Source organism: Telopea speciosissima, chromosome 5, assembly GCF_018873765.1.
Source record: "Telopea speciosissima isolate NSW1024214 ecotype Mountain lineage chromosome 5, Tspe_v1, whole genome shotgun sequence".
In the NCBI taxonomy this organism is placed as follows: domain Eukaryota; kingdom Viridiplantae; phylum Streptophyta; class Magnoliopsida; order Proteales; family Proteaceae; genus Telopea; species Telopea speciosissima.
This window is the reverse complement of record NC_057920.1, coordinates 63,414,494-63,441,036: the sequence shown is the minus strand read 5'-3', so window position 1 is coordinate 63,441,036 and position 26,543 is coordinate 63,414,494. Positions and strand designations below refer to the sequence as shown.

The 26,543-nt window shown below is 38.1% G+C and overlaps 1 long non-coding RNA gene across 1 annotated transcript; it reads left to right on the top strand.

Moving 5' to 3' along the window:
• The first annotated feature begins 6,536 nt into the window (after window positions 1–6,536).
• On the top strand, window positions 6,537–26,183 carry LOC122663394. Its single transcript, XR_006333108.1, has 3 exons — window positions 6,537–6,744; window positions 17,914–17,918; window positions 26,173–26,183. It is a non-coding gene; the product is annotated as an uncharacterized LOC122663394 (long non-coding RNA).
• Window positions 26,184–26,543: the final 360 nt, after the last annotated feature.

Sequence of the window (26,543 nt, the reverse complement as noted above, 5' to 3'; positions counted from 1 at the left end):
TCGGAGGTGTTTCCTTCTGAACAAAATATCTTTCTTATCTCGCCGGTGAGTTATACATCTTACCGGCAAGATATTAATAATTTCAACTATATCACTTAATTTGGAAATTATTTTATTTTTAATGTCCTACCGACTTATGACATTAAATGTCCCATAGTAAATGTACGAGACATACTTTGGCCGGAAAAATACCAAGTCTCAAACCTTCGTACTAATCATATAAACACCTAAATATTGGCCCCAATTTTCCTAAGTAACATTGGATGTTTTGGGGCTCCGGGGGGTGACCTGTGTGCACTAAATTGATCCTTTTGATTTGATGAAGAGGTATTCATGTCTACCTGAACTAAAGCCTTTGTGTGACAGTGTTTAAAGGTGTTTGGCTTCTAAAAAACAATTTATTTTGTATCTCGCTGGTGAGATGTACATCTTACCGGCAAGATGCTAATAATTTAGACTACATCACCTAATTTGAAATTAACTTTGACATTATACCCTACCGATTTGTGACATTAAATATAGCATATAAAATGTACGAGGTGTATATACCATGGCCAAAAAAATACCAAGTCTCAAACATCCGTACTAATCCTATAAAAATCTAAATGTTGACCTCAATTTTTGTAGGTGGCATTGGATGTGTGGGGGCTCCAGGAGCTAACCAGTGTGCAATAAGTCGATACTTTTGATTTGATGAAAGTGTATTCATGTCTACCTGAATTGAAGCTTTTGTGCGACTATGTTCGAAGATGCTTGCCAACTAAAAAAAAATTCTTTTATATCTCGCTAGTGAGATTTATATCTTACCGACGAGATGTTAATAATTTGAACTACATCACTAAATTTGGAATCTACTTTGACTTTTAATGACCTTCCGACTTATGAAATTTACTGTCACATATAAAATGTGCGAGGCATACCATTGCCAAAAAAATACTAAGTCTCAAACTTCTGTACTAATCATATAAAAACTTAAATGTTGGACCCAATTTACCTAGGTGGCATTGGATGTTTCGAGCCTTCAGGAGCTGACCAGTGTGTAATCAGTTGATGCTTTTGATTTAATGAATACGTATTCATGTCAACTTGAATTGAAGCTTTCATGTGACAGTGTTCGGAGGTATTTTCCTTCTAAAAAATAATCCTTTCGTATCTCGCTGGTGAGATGTACATCTTACCGGCGAGATACTTATAATTTGAACTATATTACTTAATTAGGAATTTACTTTGGCTTTTAATGCCCTACCGACTTATTACATCAAATGTCCCATAAAAAATATATGAGATATACCATGGCCGAAAAAATACCAATTCTTAAACCAACGTACTAATCATCTAAAAACCTAAATATTGGCCCCAATTTTCATGGGTGACATTGGATGTTTGGGGACTCCAAGGGCTGACCAGTATGCAATAAGCTAATGCTTTTGATTTGATGAAAATGTATTCATGTCTACCTGAATTGAAGCCTTTGTGTGACAGTGCTCAAAGGTGTTTCTTTCTTAAAAAAAACATCTTTCGTATCTCGCCGGTGAGTTGTACATCTTACCAGCAAGATGCTAATAATTTGAACTACATCACTTAATTAGATATTTACTTTGATTTTTAATGTCATACCAACTTATGACATCAAATGTACCATTTAAAATATATGAGGCATGCCATGGCCGAAAAAATACCAAGTCTCAAACTTCTGTACTAATCATATAAAAACCTAAATGCTGGCCCCAACTTTTTCGGGTGGCATTGGATGTTTGGGGGCTCTAGGGCCTAACCAGTATGCAATAATTTTATGCTTTTCACTTGATGAAGAGACGTATTCAGGTCTACATGAAATGAAGCCTTTGTGTGACGTTGTACGGAGGTGTTTCCTTCAAAAAAAAATTCTTTTGTATCTCGCCGGTGAGATGTTCATCTTACCGGCGAGATGCTAATAATTTGAACTACATCAATTAATTTGGTATTTACTTTGACTTTAAATGCCCTACTGACTTATGACATTAAATGTCACATACAAAATGTATGAGGCATACCATGGCCAAAAAAATACGAACTCTCAAACCTCCATACTAATCATATAAAAACCTAAGTTCTTGCCCCAATTTTCCTAGGTGACATTAGATTTTTGGGAACTCCAAGGGCTAACCAATGTGCAATAAGTTGACATTTTTGATTTGATGAAGAGATATCCATGTCTAACTAAATTGAAGCTTTTGTGTGAAAGAGTTCGGAGGTGTTTCTTTAAAAAAAAAAATCTTTCGTATCTCGCCGGTGAGATGTACATCTTACCAGTGAGATGCTGATAATTTGAATTACATCATATAATTTGGAATTTACTTTGACTTTTGATGCCCTACTGACTTGTAAAATCAAATGTTACATATAAAATGTACGAGGCATACCATGGTCAAAAAATTACTAAGTCTCAAATGTCCGTTCTAATCATATAAAAACCTAAATGTTGGCCCTAATTTTCATTGGTGACATTGGATGTTTGGGGGCTCTAGGGGCTAACCAATGTGTAATAAGTTCATGCTTTTGATTTGAGGAAGAAGTATTCATGTCTATCTGAATTGAAGACTTTATGTGATAGTGTTTAGAGATGTTTTGCTTCTAAAAAAAATTTCTTTCGTAACTCACCAATGAGATGTACATCTTAACGGTAAAATGCTAATAATATGGACAACATCACTCAATTTGGAATTTACATTGACTTTTAATGCCCTACTGACTTGTGACATTAAATGTAGCATATATAATTTATGAGACATATATATCATGGCCGAAAAAATACCAAGTCTCAAACATCCGTACGAATCATATAAAACCCTAAATGTTGGCCCTAATTTTCTTGGGTACTAATGAATGTTTGGGGCTCCAGGGCTGACTAGTGTGCAATAAGTTGATGCTTTTGATTTGATGAAGACATATTCAAGTCTACTTGACTTGAAGCATTTATGTGACAGTGTTCAGAGGTGTTTCCTTCTAAAAAAAATATATCTTTCGTATCTCGCTGGTGAGATGTACATCTTACCGGCGAGATGCTAATAATTTGAACAAAATCACTTAATTTGGAATTTACTTTTACTTTTACTTTTAATGCCTTACCGACTTGTGACATCAAATGTCACATATAAAATGTACGAGGCATACCATTGCCGAAAAAATACCGAGTTTCAAACCTCCATACTAATCATATAAAAACATAAATGTTGGTCCCAATTTTCCAATGTGACAATAGATGTTTGAGAGCTCCAAGGACTGACTAGTGTGTAATAAGTTGATTCTTTTGATTTGTTGAAGAGGTATTCATGTCTACCTGAATTGAAGCTTTTGTGTGACTGTGTTCAGTGGTGTTTGGCTTCTAAAAAAAATTTCTCTTGTATCTCGCCGGTGAGATTTACATCTTATCTGCGAGATGCTAATAATTTAGACTACATCACTGAATTTGAAATTTACTTTAACTTTTAATGCCCTACTGACTTTTGACATTAAATGTAACATATAAAATGTACGAGGCAATATACAATGGCCGAATAAATACCAAGTCTCAAACATCCATACTAATCATACAAAAATCCTAAATATTGGCCCCAATTTTCTTGGGTGGCATTGGAGGTTTGGGGGCTCTAGGGGCTGACGAGTATGCAATAAGCTGATGCTTTTGATTTGATGAAGAGGTATTCATGTTTACCTGAATTGAAGCTTTTGTGTGATAGTGTTTGGAGGTGTTTCTTTCGAAACAAAATATCTTTCTTATCTCGTCGGTGAATTATACATCTTACCGGCAAGATATTAATAATTTCAACTATATCAATTAATTTGGAAATTATTTTATTTTTAATGTCCTACCGACTTATGACATTAAATGTCCCATAGAAAATGTACGAGACATACTATAGCCGAAAAAATATCAAGTCTCAAACCTTCGTACTAATCATATAAAAACCTAAATATTGGCCCCAATTTTCCTGAGTAATATTGGATGTTTTGGGGCTCCAGGGGCTGACCTGTGCACTAAGTTGATGCTTTTGATTTGATTAAGAGGTATTCATGTCTAATTGAATTAAAGTTTTGTGTGACAGTGTTCAAAGGTGTTTGGCTTCGAAAAAAAAATTTATTTTGTATCTCGCTGGTGAGATGTACATCTTACCGGCAAGATGCTAATAATTTAGACTACATCACCTAATTTGGAATTTACTTTGACTTTATGCCCTACCGATTTGTGACATTAAATGTAGCATATAAAATATACGATGCGTATATACCATGGCCGAAAAAATATCAAGTCTCAAACATCCGTACTAATCATATAAAAATCTAAATGTTGACCTCAATTTTTCTCGGTGGCATTGGATGTGTGGGGGTTCCAGGAGCTAACCAGTGTGCAATAAGTCGATGCTTTTGATTTGATGAAAAGATATTCATGTCTACCTGAATTGATGCTTTTGTGTGACTATGTTTGAAGACGCTTGCCAACTAAAAAAAAATTCTTTCATATCTTGCCGGTGAGATTTACATCTTACCTGCGAGATGCTAATAATTTAAACTACATCACTTAATTTGGAATTTAATTTGACTTTTAATGCCTTACCGACTTATGACATTTAATGTCCCATATAAAATATACGAGGCATACCATGGCCGAACAAATACTAAGTCTCAAACTTTTGTACTAATCATATAAAAATCTAAATGTTGGACCCAATTTTCCTAGATAGCATTGGATGTTTGGGGCCTTCAGGGGCTGACCAGTGTACAATAAGTTGATGCTTTTGATTTGAAGAAGAGTTATTCATGTCTACCTGAATTGAAGCTTTTGTGTGCATGACAGCGTTTGGAGGTGTTTCCTTTTAAAAAAAATTCTTACGTATCTCGACGGTAAGATGTACATTTTATCAACGAGATGCTAATAATTTGAACTACATTACTTAATTAGGAATTTACTTTGACTTTTAATGCCCTACCGACTTATGACATCAAATGTCCCATAAAAAATGTACGAGGCATACCATGGCCGAAAAAATACCAAGTCTCAAACCTTCATACTAATCATATAAATACCTAAATGCTGGCTCCAATTTTCCTTAGTGACATTGGATGTTTGGGGGCTCAAAGGGCTGACCAGTGTACAATAAGTTGATGGTTTTGATTTGATGAAGAGGTATTCTTGTCTACCTGAATTAAATCTTTTGTGTGACAGTGCAGAGGTGTTTGCCTTCTGAAAAAATTTTCTTTCGTATCTCCCCGGTGAGATGTACATCTTACCGGCAAGATGCTAATAAGTAGGACTACATCACTTAATTTAGAATTTACTTTGACTTTTAATGTCCTACCGACTTGTGACATTAAATGTAGCATATAAAATGTACGAGGCTTATATATCATAGCTGAAAAAATATCAAGTCTCAAACCTTTGTACTAATCATATAAAAACCTAAATGTTGGCCCCAATTTTCCTAGGTGGCATTGGTTGTTTAGGGGCTCCAAGTGCTGACCTGTGTACAATAAGTTGATGTTTTTGATTTGATGAAGAGGTATTCATGTTTACCTGAATTGAAGCTTTTGTGTGACAGTGTTTAGAGGTGTCGGGCTTCTAAAAAAATTTCTTTTGTATCTCGCAGGTGAGGTACCTAAATGTTGGTCCCATTTTTCCTGGGTGACATTGGATGTTTGGGGGCTCCAAAGGCTGACCAGTGTGCAATAAGTTGATGCTTTTGATTTTATGAAGAAGTATAATATTTACCTGAATTGAAGCCTTTGAATGATGGGTTTATATTTTATGTCACAGACATTCGTTGTTCCCACTACTGAGCTTTTTGGCTAAACATGAATTCATTGATTAATATATGTTACGTTTGTCTCGAATTCTTGTACCCGTTTTAAAGATTGACCCGCTCCGACATACTTTGGTGGCGACATGAATGAGACTTTTTCTGAGATTTGTGATGGTAACAAAGAGCTTGAGCTGATAGACGCATGTGTATGGAGGGGTGGATGATGGTGGAACAAACTATAAAACTAATTGTTTTACATCTCATTTTTTTTTATCAGAAACTAAAGGAGCTTGGAAGGCCAGGATTTGCAAACCCACACATGGTTCCAGGGATGATCCACTAAGAATGGCTAGACACAGGACCGCAAAGGAGTTAGTTCTTACCCACATGGAAATTCATTAATCCAAGGAAGGGAAATAGGAATCTTGGAAGCTACAAAAAGTGGAAAATGGACAGTTTTTAATCTTATCAAACATGGAGTTGATGTGAACTCAACAGATGCAGATGGCCCGACAACCCTTCAGTTTCTGATCTTATCAGACATGGAGTGATTACAAAGTTGCAAAATGATGTGTATAAGTAAGGAAGGCTGAGTTCGAACAACCAATCTAATGGGTCCAATCAAGAGATCTAATGTTGAGCTTGATCAAAGAGCAGGGCAGAAGATCTGTTGGATTACGGGTCCAATCAAGAGATCTAACAACTATGCGTCATTCGAGATGGGGATCATTTGACTTTCACTCTAACAACAAGAGTGTGCAAACTCAAGTACTGATTTACCCTAAAAATTATTGGAAGGATACATGCAAGGAGTTGGAGATAGTTTGTAAACTTAAGGCAGCTTATAATGAGAACAAGAAGAAAGTAAATTGTGTAGGTAAGATGAAGCTCATTGTTCAAAGGCAGAAATCATAATAGGATATTGGATAAAAGTAACATTTGACTCCACTTAACTCTGATATAAGGAGTCAGTAAAACCCATCCATAAAAGGAAGAAAAAAAAAACCTAAGAAAATGAAACAGTTTTTTAACAGAAAACATCTTTCAATATTGTCATGAATTTTTTTTTTTTTTTTGGGGGGGAAGAGGGAGACGAGCAACATTTCTCTCTTCAGTTTCCAAATGTGACACACATGACAACAATCACTCATGCAAAAGTAACAAAAGAGAAGCCAAAAGCTTCTACGACCGATGCCATTGAAATGACACTTCAAATCTTCAACAAGGCCAATGCGTCCCTGCCGAGCTGATCAAAACAGTAAAAGTATGTTCAGATGCTTCAAGGATATCAAAGGAAACCGATATTAAAACAAACATATCGAAAGGAATGACACTGGTGTCTCCAAACATCGTGTATAATTACTTCAATGTCTTACCCAAGAAGGTGATTTTCAAAAAAAAAAAAACAAAAAAAAAAAACAAACATATCCAAAGGAATAACACTGTTGTCTCCAAACATAATGTATAAATACTTCAGTGTCTTGCCCAAGAAGAAGGTTTCCCCAAAATAAAATATAGATTGTAAAGGTCACCGACTACTTTCCTCCACTGACCCTTCATATATGTAACAAAATCTGTTTAAAGGCAGTAAAAAAATCAGAGATAAGTTATAAAAAACATATATATTATGCTTATCTAGTACAATGACAATAATACATAAAAATTATTATAAAAATCACCTTTGCATCTTACAATTTCAATTAGATGAGTATCTAGTATCATGCCTGTAGATTCACATAATTTAGGATGTCAGATATAAAAGATTTCATCAAATTGTAACCATGTATCATTAAAGTTCATTGCACATATAGTTACATCATCACCTTGGGCACGACTGCTTGCTGGCTTCTTGAGATCTTTTGGGCTTACGCCAACTCCATACATGCCCACCCGGCCACGGGTATCATCTCCCAGTACCTGGGTGAATATATCATCATGAACTACCTTGTCACTCTGTCACTCTTCAGGCAGTTCACTCAACTTGTCTGCAAATTTCATCTGCAATTAATTGTAAGACAAGTTATCCACAAAATCATCAAGCAACTGACTCCAAGAAACGCACATGCGTAAACACTGAAAATTATCTATTTCTCGACATAAGAAGGTAGTGAGATTAGATTAGCTAAAATAAAAAATAAATAAATAAATAAAACAAAAAGATCAGGCAAAGGCATAAGTAACATAAGGATAGCAAGTTCGACATATTGTTGGTTTTACAGGCAAGGATCGAAAACAATCTGCTGAGACACCTAACAAGGTTTAAGAGATTGGAACCAGAGGATCTGAACAGGATCTGGATGGATTTCCCTAATCCACTTGAACGACTGGACAAACCAGCAGGTCCCTATTAGAAGTTTGATAGGATCAGCTAATCTTTATCCCAGGTGTTCTCTAGAAAATTCCTGATCCTTGACTCCATAAAACAAAACAGAGCAAAAAGATATAGCACAGTTATGAGATATCTGATCATCTAAGAAAAATTAGTATACCCTGTGAATCAAAGTTTAGTTTCACTTAAGGGATAATTAGACAAAACACAGACATTTTGATTGCACACAATTTACATTCACCCACATATTCAGGTAACAAAGATGTACATTACCTCAGATTTCATTGTTCGATTGTCTGAATTTAAAGAACTTCACTTGTTGCTTTTTATTTTTTCTAAACTTATCTGGATAAAAGATTGTACTTGAGGATAAAAAAGGGCATACCCAGTGCACAAGGCTCCCGCCACTGTGGGATCTGGGGAGGGTCATAATGTACGCAGCCTTACCCCTGCTTTCGCAGAGAGGCTGTTTCCAGAGATTGTACTTGAAGATGACTTTCATAATAATTTATCCTTATTCAACAGATGATATTCAAAATTGAAATACAGAAATTTATCAAAGTCACACAATTGGGGGTTTGTCCCAACATGATATAGTTGGTTTATATCTTTATTTTTCTTTCTTTTACCTTCCTAGTTAGTCTAGTGCTTTATTCCTAAGAGTTAGACGAGGATACTAGGATTTCTATTTCCATAATGACTATGCTTTGTAAGTGTTTGTTTTAGTATATATACACGATGGAGGGAGGCAGCTATATCTACCGGCTGCTCTTCTCCTTGCAGTCTTATTCTTCTCTTCTAAAACTCTCCTCTCTTTTCTCTTTTCTCTCACCACTTGCAGGTACTGGTTACTGATTCTGGGTTTATTACATGGTATCAGAGCGGTAACCAAGTACCTGATTCCCACTTTGATAATCAGATTTCATATCTCTTGCACTTTTATTGTGGTTTTTATTAATGTGTTTCAATTGTCATAATACACTTTCTTCTAGGAAAAGATATTCATGCTGATAGTTGGAGATGGGCATTCCAAAAAATGGGTCTACAATGGAAGAACTTCAAATCTAAATTGAAGGTTGGCATATGTGATAGGTGCCCTTCTCATGAAGAACGTATTAGGAACTGTTTTCTGTTGGGTTTAAAAAGCCTAGGGCTTGTGAATATAATCTTTCTATTTCAAGTGATTTGATTGTGAAGTAAGGTTTGCTAATAGAGTCGTGTTACGAGTTTCACTTTGTCTGAGAGTTAAGTTTGACTGAAGTTGGAGTAGGAGTAGGAGTTAAATAGGGTTTGGTAAAGGGAATTGGCAGCCTGCTTTATTTACTCCTTTTTTTTTTTGGTAAACAAAAATCTATTGATTTGCTCGTGACTTACACGTGGCAGAAGAATTTATAATTTTCAACCAACCACGGAGTGGAGTTCAGCCACACTGTTGTACACGGCGTTGACAGGGCCTTCCGAGCTTAGGCAATCAGCCACTTAGTTGGCTTTCCTAGGGACAAAGGAGAACTTACAATCCAAGACATAGGAACTAAGATGCCTGATGTCCTCAATGATAGGATCAACTGACAGGGGAACAACGCTCTCATGGTTCTGTAGATATGAGATGATGTTCTGATTATCAGATTCCAAGATGATATGATCGATGGCAATCCCTTCCAAGAAGCCTTCTCTTAGAGCAATGGCTTCCCCTTCTTCAATGTCTTCAAAGAGAGATGGAGCTGATTTGGCTAGGCAGGGAATCCCCAAGTGGTTTCAGATTATGAAGCCAAAACCTTTTTTGTTTCTTTGAGGATCCAAAGACGCATCACAATTTATTTTGAGATAGGGAGCCGAGGGAGCAGTCCACTGGGGAGCAGTGTCACTCTTTGAAGGTGCATTTCCAGGAGGAGGAACTCTCTTTGGGCTGCAGCATTCTAAAAACTCAGAGCTAGCTCGCACTGCTGCCTCAATCACATCGCTTGGAGACCAAATCTTCCTTCCAAAGGACTGATCATTCCTGGCTTTCCAGAGGTACCAAGCCATAAAGCTAGTTAAGCACTCTCGGTTACGACCTTCAGCCTTGCTGTCCTTGAAAAGGCTCGCCCACTGTTTTATCCAATCTGAAAGCTTGAAATCATAATTATCTTGTATAACAGTACCCACACATTTTTTTTCTCTCATTTTATCATTTGGTAAAACTAAGATTCCTCCTTCAGGATATCTTAATTGATTGAATGTTAAGCTGTATGATTACTTTGTCATGAACATAGCTCTATCCCAACAGCCCACCCCTTTTTTTATTTATTGTCCTCCTCCTTTTGGGTTTTTTTTTTGTGTGTGTTGGGGAGGGGAGGGAGTTGATGAACTATAGTCTCTACCAAATCAAATAAATGTTTCTAGCCATTGGCTAGGCAATGAGGTGGTTTATGGGTAAGGATTGAGGTTAGGGGTTAACAAACCTTAGTCCCTACTAAATCGATTCAGGGTTTCTACCTGTAAGCTGCACAAAGAAGTGGTTTACGGGATAAGAGTGGTTTACGTTTCTGCAGAGCTTTGGTCTCAGCATACTTACCCATTTTAGATTACTTTTGAATAAATCGGGAAGTTCAGTATTTTGTAGCTGCTCCTAGTTTTTTCCTTCCTCCATTCTGTTATATGTAATCTGTATTTTTTTCAGCTGTATCTGGTATTTATGAGCTTTTTGCATAGCAGGTCCAGATTCTTTGTGATGGAAGGGTAACAAAACTTGAACACCTCTCACCCCTAACAGGGCATGCCAATTTACTAACTGAACTGCCCCTAGCATCCCTAATGCATCCTTTGTGATGGAAGGGTGACAAACCTGAACACCCCCTAATAGGGCATGTCAGTTTACTAACTGAACTGCCCCTGGCATTCCTAAATGTATCCTTATATATTGTTTCTGGGGATGCCAACCAAAAGTGACCTCTTATATTTGGAACAGGACAGGTTACCAACCCCTGCTGCTAAATATTTTCTACTATTTTTTTTTCCTTAATTTACTGATAAATTGCTGTGTTTCAATTTTGGATCTCATCTGTTGAATAAGGATAAACTATTATGAAAATCCTCCTCAAGTACAATCTCTGAAAACAGCCTCTCTGCAAAAGCAGGGGTAGGGTTGCGTACATTATGACCCTTCCCAGACCCCGCAATAGCGGGAGCCTTGTGCATGGGCTTTATCTTAGCCCTTTCTTTTAATAAAAGAGTAAGTCCTCAGGAGTACAATCTCTTCTCCTCAGATAAGTTGGGAAAAATAAAAGCAACAAGTGAAGTTCTTTAAATTCAGACAATCGGTCAATGAAATCTAAGGTAATGTACATCTTTGTTATCTATATGTGGGTGAATGTAAATTGTGTGCAATCAAACTGTCTATGTATGACTAATTATCCCTTAAATGAAACTAAACTTTGACTCACAAGGTATACTAAGTTTTCTTAGATGATCAGATATCTCATATCTATGTTATATCGTTTTGCTATGTTTTTGTTTTATAGAGTCAAGGATCAGGAATTTTCTAGAGAACACCTAGGATAAAGATTATCTGATCCTATAAAACTTTTAATAGGGACCTGCTGGTTCGTCCAGTCCATCAAGTGGATTAGGGAAATCCATCCAGATCCTGTTCAGATCCTCTGGTTCCAATCTCTTAACCTTGTTAAGTGTCTCAGCAAATTGTTTTCAATCCTTGCCTGTAAAACCAACAATCTGTCGAACTTGCTATCCTTATGTTACTTATGCCTTTGTTTGATCCTTTTGTTAATTTAGTTTTGAGCTAATTTAATCTCACTACATTCTTATATGGAGAAATAGATAATTCTCATTGTGTTTACTAGTGTGTTTTTCGAAGGCAGCTGCCTGATGATAGTATGGCCCTTAGGTGGCATTGACTGGAATGTTGTGGTAGAAAGCCCACTTGGAGACAGCAATCCCCACTTTCTCTTTCACATTAGTCCACATTTGTTTCAGTTTCTTTTGTTTAAACTCTGGTTGTCGAAAGAGTGTAGAATCTATCTGGAGTATCTCAACATCTAGGTCCCTCATTGGGGGTGGGGGTGGGGGTACAGGCCGTGGGGCTCGGGTCCGTCGGGCTGGGGGTCGTGGGGCTGGTACTCGGTCTGGTTCTGGGGCCCTCACACTCTGGATCCTCCTCAATGGAATCTCTGGCTCTCTAAGTCTCAACCTCCTCCTACAGGGTTGCTCTGGCACTGGCTCATCTCTAGCCTATCTAGATGAACTAGCTCCCTAGCCATCTGTAACTTTCTCTCATCACCAATCTATTGTTGCTCTCTGCTCACCAACTGTGCCCTCCTCAAATGTGTAGCCTTTGTTGGAGTTTCTGCATCATCATACTTATTTGGCTCCTCATCATCATAATCCTGGTCCCCTAAATCAGGATACTGATCTAAACATGCCTCTTCAAACTCCTCCCTGATTTCCTTGGTAAAAGAACCACAAGCTTTCATGTGTCATTATTCTTTAAGGCTTTCATTTCTTCCATCATTGCTATTTCCACTTTCCATCTGATAGAGCTTCTTGCCAATTTTAAGGAATATGTACAGAAGAAAGAGAAGAAACAAATGCACGAAAAGATGGAGAAAATGAGTCATAGGAAACAACATGGGATATAGTGTGTTGAGTACAAGCCCTAACACCTTTGCGAATAGCAATAGGTAGCTCAAGAGAAGAAGTCTTACCAGGTAAAGAAGTAGGTTCTGGATTCGGGTTTGGCAACTGAATAGGGTACTGGTGTTGTAGTGGATTGAAGTTGCTTATGTTTGGTACGGCTCTTTATATAGACCTTCAAATTAGAATCATCAATCCTTCTCTGAAATTCACTAATGGTTTTCTGGACTGGAGTGAGCACCCCTCATTTAAGAATTTCATTATTATCATTATCTATAGTCTCCCCCTATGTAGGAACCTTTCCCCCTGAAGTAGAGGGAGAAATAGGAGCAGGAACAGACTCATCATGCACATACTGAAGAGGGGGTTCTATAGTCAGCATATCTTCACTAAAACTCTCCCCCTGAAGAGGTGGGGACGATTAATATGAAAGATTCTCATGAAATACAACATACATACTCACCATAGTACATCTGGTAGGAGGCCACGGGGTTCAAGTTTAACAGGGGATCTAGTGTCCCTAGCATAACAAACACAGCCAAACACCCTAGGGGGAACGACAAAGGAAAAGGAGCCATGTAACAATTCAGCTGGGGACTTGGATTCAAGGACTCGAGTAGGCATCCTATTAATCAAATAGGCTGCAGTGAGGACAACATCCCCCCAATAATAAGAGGGAACATTTCGAGCAAACATTAGGGCTCTACAATTTTTTCTCTCAGCCACACCATTTTGGGCTAGAGTATCAACACAACTGGTCCGATGTATAATCCCATAGGCAGTAAGGTATTTTTGGAACTAAGCTTCCATATATTCTGTCCCATTATCACTCCTCAAAATTTTGAGAGTGTCATTAAACTAGGTCTAAACCATCTTATAAAAATGCTGAAAACAAGAAAAAACCTTATTTTTTTTGTGCATCAGGTAGACCCAAGTGGTTTTAGAGTACCAGTCTATAAAGGAGACAAACCAACGATGACCAGAAAGAGAAACTTTGGGACTAGGACCCCACACATCAATATGAACCAAATGAAAAGAGGAAGAACATCTTTTATTAGAAATAGGATATGTTGAACGTGCCTATTTAGCCAAGACACAAGCCTCACAAAAAAATCTTCCTTATTACATTTTTTAACCAATGCTGAAAATAAATGTGATAAAGTTCCTAAGGGGGGGGGGTTGCCCTAATCTAAAATGCCATTGGTGCAGTTCATAGGAGAAGGAGGAAGTTTGACACAATTGAAAAGGTAATGTTGCTGGAGGAAGACGACCATCATCAAGCAGGTACATTCCATCATGCACTTTACCACATCCAGTCGTTTTCCTCGTTTCCAGTTCCTAAAAAACACGACGAGTGGGGATAAAAGTTACTTTGCAATTCAGATCTTTAGTAAGTGTTGAGATATGTAACCCAATAGCAATTCTGTAATTATATCATGCAATCTTTAATTGATGTGGAACCGGGTCAAAATACCCAATTTCGTTCGGGATGGACCCATCTAAGTATACAATAGGCAATAGCAAGAGATAATGGCAGAACCGTAATTTAGGTGAAATCCATATATATGCATAAGCAAGGAAAAATTTAAGGGAGGAGTGGCAATCTGGTAATAAACCAGAATTTGCAAGGGGTCAATTTGGTATTCAAATAGGGTAATGGAAAAAGAGCAATAATAATTATTGAATGAGGGCAGGTTTGGAAGTAAAAATAATTAAAGGATATTGGGGAAATAAAGAGAAAGGGAAGGGCAATATGGAAACTTATGTTTTAAAAGATTAAGAGATTTAACCGAAGAATGGGGGAGGTGTCGTCTCCTACCTATCAACATTGCAAACCAGCAGGAAAAAAGAAACCAGTGGGCAGCAAATCAGAAATCAACAAAGAACCCTAGTCGATAGCAGGAAAACCATCTTCAGAAATTTGCCAGGGCATCAGAATCGATACTAAAGGAATAAATTAGCAGATTCAATAACTCTCAACAAGTAGCAGTTGAGAATATCCTTTGAAATACACCATCAAATTTCAAGAAGAAGATTAAGAGAACCAGAGTTCGCTTGCACAGCAGCAAACCAGGGGCATGAGAGAAGAGGGTTTATACCAACCCATTTTCAAAAACTGGAGGGAAATCCGGCGAAAACCAAGGGGATAACCAGGCCTTCTTGACGGTGTTGTCTTCAACAATAGAAAACCAAAGGTATACTGGTATTCAGGAATTATAAAAAAAACGACATACCAGAGGCAGAAATCCTATTTGTAAACACCTCTAGATCAAGCCATCGTACAAGGAATCCAATCGACTCCAGAAAACCAGAAACGATAGCAATAGCGATACCAGAAAGGATTCCAAAAATATCCAGTGAATAAATCTTCAGCATGAACCAGAAATCGATTCCACAAGAATAAAAAATCAGCAGCAGGATTCTTCAACCAGAAATCCAAATCAATAGCAGCCATCGGAACCCTAGCAGCGGCAGCCAGAGGTGTAGAACTAGAGGCGGAAATAGCATCTCCTCTTTGAAGTTGATTGTAGCAACTATACTAGGGAAGGACTTTAAAGAATCATGGGCCAAGGCAGGGAACGATGAAAGCAGATTCGAACAAATTTGAAGCAGCAAAAATGAGAGTTCCAACAGATCAATTCAGCAAATCGATGTATGTTCTTCAAAAAACCAGATCTGAAACCAGGAAGACAAAATCGAGTTTGGAAATCCCTATAAGATGGAGAAGAAAAAACCCTGCAACTGAATTTGGCGGTAGCAGCTTGATCACAGGGACCTCATAAAAAAAGCTTCAAACGATCAAGGGCATCACAGTCGCAGCAGGGCATCCACTCAACCATATTCTGCAATCAACTCCTTTAGAGTCAATTCCAGCGGCAAAAAAAGGTCATAAAAGCACCTGATAATCATCGCAGCGGCAATAACATGTCGACAACAGTAGCAGCAGATGCAGACCAAGAATGATAGCCTGCGGTGCTGAAACAATCAGAAGAAGAAACCAAAAATAAAACAGAAATGAAACCCTAGTTCTCCTTCTTTTATGAACTAGGGTTTCTCCATAAATTGAAGAACCTTGAAACGACTCTTAAACCAGCAATCTTGGAGAGAATCAGTCACTAGTTGCCTAGCTCTGATACCATGTAGAAAACCTAGGACCTGTAACCAGTAACTTTAGATTGATTCTTCCTTTGTTTGAAGATCGAGTCTTCTCTTATTAGAAATCAAGTTCCACAATTATTGGAGAACATCTATCATCGTTACCTATCTGCCGTTTTTGGATTGCGGTTGATGTTATCTATCATCCAATGTTTGGGCTAATATTTCTACTGGTTTTATGATGGCTGATTGGAGTTTCCTTTGTGCTCACTGAAGTCTACAACTGGTGTTGAGTTTGATTTTCTATTCTTTTTGGCCTAAGCTGGAACCTGGTTTCCTTTAGTTTATGTCTTTAATTGTTAGGAGTTCGGAGTCAGTTTCCTATTTGGGAAGTTGTTTCATCCTAGTTTAGTCAAGTTGGGCATGTGCGATATTTATGCAGCAACTTGAGGGGGAGTGTTGAGATATGTAACCCAATAAGGGTATTTTGGGTATTTTATCTATTTTGTTTACTTGTACCCCAAGTTTACTTTTCTTTCAAGCTTTTGAATATTATAAATAGAAGGCTTGGGATGGAGTTCTAACCATCCAAGCTATTCCGTTCTCTCATTCTCTCTTTCTAACTCACGGTTATGCTAATAGTAAGACTATTAATGGAAAGAAGATTAGTAGTAAAATTCGGAATATATAAAATGAAAGACAATGTAATGGAAGGTGAACAACTAATGGATCCCTTTCCAAAAATAGATGAGAGGAAGCCATCAGCCACCCTGACTTTATCCTTGCCAGAAGTGGGAGAATACTTGTGAAAGAGGCTTGAGGAACCTGTCATGTGATCAGTGGCACCGAAGTCTATAATCCATGGAGTGGAGACAACCGATGCACAATGACCAGCAAATGAAATACCTGAATGGGCAAAGTAGAAACTTGATGGAGTGGAAGAAGTGGCACGAAAAGATGTAGTAGAGGCAGCAGAAGCCCGTAACATACGCCTGAAAACTTGTAATTCTTCCTGGGGGAGATCATTTTTAGTAGTGGGGCTATAGCTACACTTTCAATGTGATTAGCCTTGTTTTTAGTTTTACCATGACCATGTTTGGCTTCAAAATCAGCAGGCTTCCCATGTAATTTCCAGCAAGTAGCCCTAGTGTGATAGGGTTTGTTGCTATGTTCACACTTAATAGGTTCCTTAGAGGAAGTATTAGTCTTAGGAGAGTCATCATTTATGGGAGTAGGGCTGGAACCAGCTTGAAGACCAGACCGATCTACAGTGGAAGTATGTAGCACAGCAGCCCGACAAGTCTCCTCAATATGTACCAAAGCATAGAACTGCTCCAGTGAAGGGAAAGGAGATTGACTAAGAACTTGCACACAGATAGAATCATACTCAATATTCAGACTTGCCAAAAAATCATATACCCGAATTTTGTCAACATGCTTTCTATAGGCAGCAATGTTAGTGGGATTCGTAGGCTGAAATCAGAATAGTGGTCTAACTGTTGCCATAAATTCTTGAGGGCAGTATACTATTGGGATGTAGAGAGTTCCTTTTGAGTGGTGTCATGAACCTTCTTCCTGATTTCATACACTTGAGCATCATCCCGAACCTGTCCATTAGTCTCCTTTGCAGCAGCCCAAATCTGATGTGCAGTGTCCAATAACAAGTAACCACTAGAGAGGTCTGATTGCATGGAATTGAATGCAGCAAGAAAGACATTAACATAGCATCATTCGAAATCCATCTGTCTTGAAGAGGACCAGGGTCAAATGGTTTTGTAGCAGTGCCAAAGAGGTGCCTTGTAAAGCCGTGACCAGCAACAGTCAATTAGGTAGATCTGGACCACATCAAATAATTTGTTCCATAGAGTTTAATAGCAGTAGCGAAAGGGAGATATTCATTCCTTGGCTTTCCTTCAATGCCGAAGGTAGCAGCAGTAATAATAGAACCACACATACTGACACAATCAAATCAGCAATAAATTGATGCAGCCAGCCAAGAACCAAAACCAGAAAAAAATTCGATAGGAACAGAAATCGATCATTGAATGAGAATTCTGGAAAAACTTGAAAATTCTTCAATAGGATGGGTCACCAACAGGGTCGAGCACTCCTTGAAGTTGAGTAAAACAGCCCTCAAACAATCAGAAAGGGCAAAAGTCAACAACAACAACAACAACAAACTCAGCCTTATCCCAACTTAATGGGGTCAGCAAGGGCAGAAATCTGAAACCCCAAAACCGATGAGTCAGGGTTTTGGAAAAACCTAGAAATTGAGATCGATAGAGGGGAGATGTCTTCAATAGGTGGTGTAAATCTATGATAGGTGTTGTCCAAGGCTGCTTGAATGGATCTCCAACAAGACATGATCAACCTTCAACACATACTGAGGCTCGATCTTTAAGAACAGGAGAAATCCAAAAAACGTAGAGAAGAGAGGCAGCAGCTATTGATTGCAAACTTTGTTCAGAACATTAGCTGAAGAGATGGAATAAAGGGGCAGGCACTACATCTTGCGATCACCTTATTACTGCTGCGCTAATGTGAGAAAGAGAACCGAGGGACAAAAAAATAAAAGGAGAGAAAGAAGAGATCAAGAAGACAATGAAGGGAGAAAAAAAGAAGAGACGATGGGGGGGAGTTCTGAAAAATGAGATCAGAGAATTGGCTCTGATGCCATGTAATCAGAACACAATGAATGGAATGCTTGATTGATCAATTCGACCAAGCAAACCCTTTTATTTATAAGAAAAAGATTACAAAATATAGGACAGAATTGTCCCTACTCTACTAAGAGAGTCGGCAGTACATAAAAATAAGGCCCAAAAAGACCAGAATACCCCCACGGTATTCTGGTGTACATTATTCAACATATTAGAATTTCACTCTTGGTATTACTTTATATTTGATTTTCAATGTAATCTCATGATTCATTCAAGAAAAGGAAACAGGATACCAAAGAAAAAATACCAAGTCTCAAACCTTCGTACTAATCATATAAAAACCTAAATATTGGCCCCAATTTTCCTGAGTAACATTGGATGTTTTGGGGCTCCAGGGGCTGAACTGTGTGCACTATGTTGATGCTTTTGATTTGATGAAGAGGTATTCATGTCTACCTGAATTAAAGCCTTTGTGTGATAGTGTTCAAAGGTGTTTGGCTTCTAAAAAAAAATTTATTTTGTATCTCGCTGGTGAGATATACATTTTATCAGCAAGATGCTAATAATTTAGACTACATCACCTAATTTGGAATTTACTTTGATTTTATGCCCTACCGATTTGTGACATTAAATGTAGCATATAAAATGTACGAGGCGAGGCATATATACCATGGCCGAAAAAATACCAAGTCTCAAACATCCGTACTAATCATATAAAAATCTAAATGTTGACCTCAATTTTTCTAGGTGGTATTGGATGTGTGGGGGCTCCAGGAGCTAACCAGTGTGCAATAAGTCGATGCTTTTGATTTGATGAAAGTATATTCATGTCTACTTGAATTGAAGCTTTTGTGTGACTATGTTCGAAGATGCTTACCAACTAAAAAAAAATTATTTCATATCTCGCCGATGAGATTTACATCTTACCGACGAGATGTTAATAATTTGAACTACATCACTAAATTTGGAATCTACTTTGACTTTTAATGACCTACCGACTTATGAAATTTAATGTCACATATAAAATGTACGAGGCATACCATTGCCTAAAAAATACCAAGTCTCAAACTTCTGTACTAATCATATAAAAACTTAAATGTTGGACCCAATTTACCTAGGTGGCATTGGATGTTTAGGGCCTTCAGGGACTGACCAGTGTGCAATAAGTTGATGCTTTTGATTTGATGAAAACGTATTCATGTCTACCTGAATTGAAGCTTTCATGTGACAGTGTTTGGAGGTATTTTCCTTCTAAAAAAAAATCCTTTCGTATCTTGCTGGTGAGATGTACATCTTACCGGTGAGATACTTATAATTTGAACTATATCACTTAATTAGGAATTTACTTTGACTTTTAATGCCCTACTGACTTATGACATCAAATGTCCCATAAAAAATATATGAGCCATACCATGGCCGAAAAAATACCAACTCTTAAACCAATGTACTAATTATATAAAAACCTAAATATTGGCCCCAATTTTTATGGGTGACATCAGATGTTTGGGGGCTACAAGGGCTGACCAGTATGCAATAAGCTAATGCTTTTGATTTGATGAAAAGGTATTCATGTCTACCTGAATTGAAGCCTTTGTGTGACAGTGTTCAAAGGTGTTTCCTTCTAAAAAAAAATTATCTTTCGTATCTCTCTGATGAATTGTACATCTTACCGGCAAGATGCTAATAATTTGAACTACATCACTTAATTAGATATTTACGTTGATTTTTAATGTCATACCAACTTATGACATCAAATGTGCCATTTAAAATATACGAGGCATACCATGGCCAAAAAAATACCAAGTCTCAAACCTCCGTACTAATCATATAAAAACCAAAATGCTGGCCCCAACTTTTCTGGGTGGCATTGGATGTTTGGGGGCTCTAGGGCCTAACCAGTATGCAATAAGTTGATGCTTTTTATTTGATGAAGAGACGTATTCAGGTCTACATGAATTGAAGCCTTTGTGTGACATTGTACAGTGGTGTTTCCTTAAAAAAAAAACTCTTTCGTATCTCGTCGGTGAGATGTTCATCTTACCGGCGAGATGCTAATAATTTGAACTACATCAATTAATTTGGAATTTACTTTGACTTTTAATGCCCTACCGACTTATGACATTAAATGTCGCATATAAAATGTACGAGGCATACCATGGCCAAAAAAATACGAAGTCTTAAACCTCCATACTAATCATATAAAAACCTAAGGGCTTGCCCCAATTTTCCTAGGTAACATTAGATTTTTGGGGACTCCAAGGGCTAACCAGTGTGCAATAAGTTGACGCTTTTGATTTGATGAAGAGATATCCATGTCTACCTAAATTGAAGCTTTTGTGTGACAGTGTTCGGGGGTGTTTCCTTCTAAAAAAAATATCTTTCGTATCTCGCCGGTGAGATGTACATCTTACCAGTGAGATGCTAATAATTTGAATTACATCACTTAATTTGGAATTTACTTTGACTTTTGATGCCCTACTGACTTGTAAAATCAAATGTCACATATAAAATGTACGAGGCATACCATGGTTGAAAAGTTACTAAGTCTCAAATGCCCGTACTAATCATATAAAAACCTAAATGTTGGTCCTAATTTTCATTGGTGACATTAGATGTTTGGAGGCTCTAGGGGTTAACCAATGTGTAATAAGTTGATGTTTTTGATTTGATGAAGAAGTATTCATGTCTACCTGAATTGAAGCCTTTGTGTGATAGTGTTTAGAGATGTTTGACTTCTAAAAAAAATTTCTTTCGTATCTCAGCAGTGAGAAATACATCTTACCGGTAATATGCTAATAATTTGGACGACATCACTTAATTTGAAATTTACTTTGACTTTTAATGCCCTACTAACTTATGACATTGAATGTAGCATAAATAATGTACGAGACATATATACCATGGCCGAAAAAATACCAAGTCTCAAACATTCGTACAAATCATATAAAACCCTAAATGTTGGCCCTAATTTTCTTGGGTAGTGTAGACACTGAATTTTGTCACCCCCCGGCGATGATGACAACAGGACACGGACAGACTTTGGTATCTCTCTCAAGAAGGACTCTTGTCCCTACATCTGAACCAAATCACCCTAACATCCCTAAAATGACTTATCAGACCCTTTTACTAAACGCTAAAAGAGGTACTGCTCACCTTGCGGAGGGTGTAGGGGGGCGGAGCCCCCCGACAGAAAATTTTTTGAAGAGTCAAAAGGGAGCCAAAAACCCAAAAAATAAGGAAAAATGGTACTGCGCTCCCACGGCACCGTGGGCTCCTTCCCACGGCACCGTGGGGATGTGTACTTGATTCCTACGGTGCCATGAAGGGGTGTAACATCAGCCTGCTGACGTCACACACGACGCCATGGAAAAGTCCCCCACGGCGCCGTGGACATCTCCACGGCGCCATGGAGGACTTATCTAACCAAGGGTGAGGGTCCTCCCTCCCCTATAAATAGGAGGATCCCCTTCCCTCCAAAACAAGCTTTTCTCGGGTAAGGAGACCCTTCAAGGCTTGTTTTGCCCCCTTTTCACCCTTTTTTCCTCCGTCTTTCCCTCATGAGTATTTGAGTGAGTGGAGTTCTTCAACGTGGGTAGATCCTTCGGTTACCCATCCAAGCATAGAGCGCAAGCATCTTCACTCCATGAAGGATTGTTTAGGAATGCAAATCTGGAACCAAATACAAGAGGACCAATCCACATTGGGGTCATGGATCCTAACAGTATCTCAAGCAGATTTGGAAGATAATAGGCCGGATGAGTTAGCACACCAAATAATAGAGTCCAAGACGGTCGCTTTGCGTCTCACAACTCTCCCCAATTGGGGCCACACATGTGTCAATCAACTAAAGAAGAGTGCCTTGAATTCCACTCCCCATCTTTAAGGATAGACTGAGCCAATGCAAATCTGTTAGACCCAGCATCTTACCTGATACGGTCCATAAAAGTAGAGAATAGAATACTTGCTGGGCACCACATATCCAACCACAACTTAGTGGATAAAGGACATGCACTGTCTTTGTACTCACGATCTTCCTCCACACCTAGGAACAATTCTGGATAGGTTTCATAGACCAAATTGAGTCCCCTTTTAAGTATCTATGATCCACCCAATGCACCCTAAGGGACATCTTGTGGGATGCCACCCACCATATAAGCTTCATAAGGCCAGCCACTTTCATGTCTTTTATCCTCTTCACCCCCAATCTACACCCTCAGCTTTAGGTCTATAAATTTGATCCAAGAACTATAATTGATCCTTCTCTCCAGCCCTGGCCTTGACCTAAAAAACCTAGCAAACATGGACTCCAATTTCCTCAAAATTGACCCTGGGAGACCAAAAATCTCTGGCCAGAAGATGTAACCACCCTAAAGCACTAAGGAAATAAGTTGGAGTCTCCCAGCATAGGACAAAATCCTTGACTTCCATCCTTCCAGCCTTCTATTAACCAGATCAAATATGGGAGCGCAATCAATAGCCCTAAGCATACCAGAAATTAGAGGGACACTAAGATATTTAATGGGGAGCTCTATATCTGTGAATCCAGTCAAAATAAGAAACTGATATCTAATCTGCGTAGGGACTCCGCCAATGATCGTTGCAGATTTAAATTGATTTAGATAAAGCTCAGATAAGGCCGAGAAAGATTCCAAGGAATCCATAACAACAGAGAAACATATAATCCACCTTCACCAAAAACCGTCAAGTCATCTGCAAAAATCAGGTGAGATAACTGAAGAGGTCTACACCGAGGAAAAAGATTGATTCTCTTGTAATCCACTTAACTTAGAGTTATAATTAGGATTAAGACATTAACCTCGATTAGCCTAACTAGGCTCATAAATCTTAACCAATATAGGTTAAACCTTTCAAACATTAGATTAATTAGATACATAATATGTATAACCAACAAGAGTATAGCAAAGAGTGTGGTCTAGGAAGACCGACCGTTGGTTGGTCAGTTGCTAGGTGCCTAACACCTTCCTAGCCTATAATCTGACATTTACCTAGAGATCTGGGGTAGACCAGCCATTGAAACTTGGGATTAATTTAGCATCCCTTGTGTGAAAGAAGGACACCATTCACAAGTCCTAAACCCCAAATCTAGTTGGCAACTCTTGTTGTCCCATCTTCACCCCCGATGCACATCTAATTTTCGTCGATGGTACCTACTGGCTGAAGGGATTCTTCCTCCCCTCGAAAACTTTTGTCAAAAATTAATGTCAATGCTGCTGAAGGGATTCTTCCTCCCATCTTCGTGGTTTTCGGTTCTGACTACCAATAAAGCAAACTCTTTCCAAATGGCTTCAGATCGACCCCTATTATGCTCTGTGTGGAAATTGTGTTGAATCATACTGGCACATCTTCCTTTCATGTGATTGGGTCAAACATATTTGGGACGCTAGTCTGTTGGGGTTGAGAACTGAGTTTCTTTCTCATCCTTCCCTTGAACTTTTCTTTCTCTCAACTTTGTCGAGTCATAAGCTTGATAAACAATCTCTAGTATGATTCTTTGGGGTATTTATTATTACTTATTATTTTATTTTGTATGCTTGAAACAAGGTTATTTATGGATTTGAAAAGCCTGACCCGGTACCGGTAGTGAAAAATATTGAACTTTGGATAGCAGATTTAGGATTATCCCCCCCCCCTCCTTTTCTTTCCAAGATGTATATTCTCCAACTGAGGAGGCACTTATGTTATCTACCTTTTCTCATTTGCCTGTTTTCAATTTCCCTGTTTTAATATGTGCAGGATTTCAGATCTCCGGAGTAATTTTAGTTGGGTGGTCTTATCTTTTTTTGCTAGATGACAAGTTTCTTTTGTTTGCTGTAGGTTCTATTAAAATTTCCCATAGTTTGGAACCAGAGCTGTTTAGTATTCGTACAGGCCTTGAGCATGCTTCCTGTTTGGGGTTGAAGGTGAAAGAAGTGTGGTGCTCGAATCGGTTGATCTCCAAGCTTCTTCCATCTCCAACTACTATTCCTTGGCCATGGCCACTTCTACATATTTTTTGTACATCAACTCCAATTTGAAGAAGATATTTCCTATTTAATAGCAAAGGAGATTTATGAAGATTAGCCAAGAGGATTTAGAGGCTAGAGTTCCACGTCTCTCTTTCCTTCCCTATTTTTAAGGAATGAGGTCAACATTGAAGCACATTAAAGAAGGACACCTAGTATAACCGATTCAAGAAGATCTCAGCCCCCATAGATCGATTTTTATGAAGAGTACATAAACGTTTATGGTAATAAATAATTAAATTATTTTATGATGTAATTTGCAATTAAATTAGCCATAGGATTTAATAGGCTTAAAGATTAGAATTAGGTTTTATTTTGGTTTCTTATAATGTAAGAGCTATGCTAATTGCGGTGAAAAATTGATTAATGAAAAATTACTCCATTAAGTATTTTGGAACCTTGTAGTGTTCTACCCCGTAACCCTAGAAAGTTACGTTGCATCCTTGAAGAAATGCAAATCTTCCCGTGCCCTTGAAGAGCCACGTTAAACCCGTTGTTCTTGTGTTCATGTTGTCCTTGTAATGTAGACTCGAAAATGTGAATCCGACTATCGTACTCTTCAAGGAACGATAGAGGGTGGGGATGTGCTTAGGCGGCACAATACAAGCTCTTCTAGGTTTGTCTTCAAGCTCTACAAGGCTTGGAAGGGGAGAAGTTCTTCAAGACTCCAAAAGGAGAAACTCCAAAATTCAATTCAATATTCAACCCCCTACAATGGGCATAGTCCTTATATAGTTAAAGGAAAAGAAACACAAATAAAACCCTAATCAATCTCAACCACCCATAAACTACCTTCCCAGTGGCCAAAATGGCTTTACATTTATAGATAAATCTTAAAAGTAAATTTTAGTAAAAGATAGTCAAAACACCTAATTGCTGAAATCGTGGGTCACAATTTTAGCAAATTTTCTTATTGAAAACGTGGGTGGAATGTAATCAAGGGATGAGTTGGCATTGATGCAGTCCATATCTCCTTTATAGGTTCCTTATTTATCCCATCAACTTTCCTTCCTTAGATTTAGGAAAGTTTCAAAACCAATATCTTCCTTCCAATCATCCTCATTTAATTATCAATCAATCAATTCCTCCAATCCCTCTTTATTGTCAATCAATATCCAAACCCCCCTAATCTCTTTATTTAAATAGTTACTCAAAATAGGGAGGCCTCTCCAATGTTTCTGGGCTGCATCACCTTGAATCTCCTTATCTGTATCTTCCAACCAGGTTGCATTAGATTCACATATATGCATGAGGGGATGGACAACTTCTAATTAGTAGCTATTGAGAAGACAAAAATTGTCGATTTTGCCTATGTTGATCGACTCCCATACAATGGTTGCTTTTCCGTGAATACCCTATCTTTTCCTTACCTGGACTCAAACAAAGAATGACTCAATACCTCTGAAACCCTCTTTCTAGCACATCACAGTGGTCTAGCAAGCTCTCCGTTGAGGACCCAACAATCATTATACAACTTTCTATAAAGTAACATTTATGAGATTCCCATAAGATATAAAGGAGATCCACTTAGTAAGCATGTTATAGTGTCTCTCAAAATTATTGAAAGGAATCTATATACCATGATGAATCCATGACACACAACCATTGGAAAATTCCGCCTTTCCATTGTCAAAATGATCGCAGCGCCCAATGGAAAGGTAGAATTTTTTGGGGGTGTGACGGTCATTTTTCATGTCTCTATTTGGGCATGGGGTAGCGCATCTCATACGCTCAAGTAGTGTTCTCTTTCCCTTTTCCTGTTATTAATTTAATGTATGGCCTATCAAAGGAATTTTCTTATTCATTTTCTCTCTCCTCCTTGACCATTATGCGTCCTATTAAAGAAACCATTAAATGCGTTGCCATGGGTGTGGCGTAGGTAAACCCTTCCCATATTTTTTTTGCTAAAGGTCAGCAAAGTATGTATTAACTATCAAATGTCAATATTACAAGTTCTGAGAGATCCCCCATGGGGGCAATAAGATTACAAAAAAAACTCTCATATCCCCTTTTAGCATGCATGATGCCA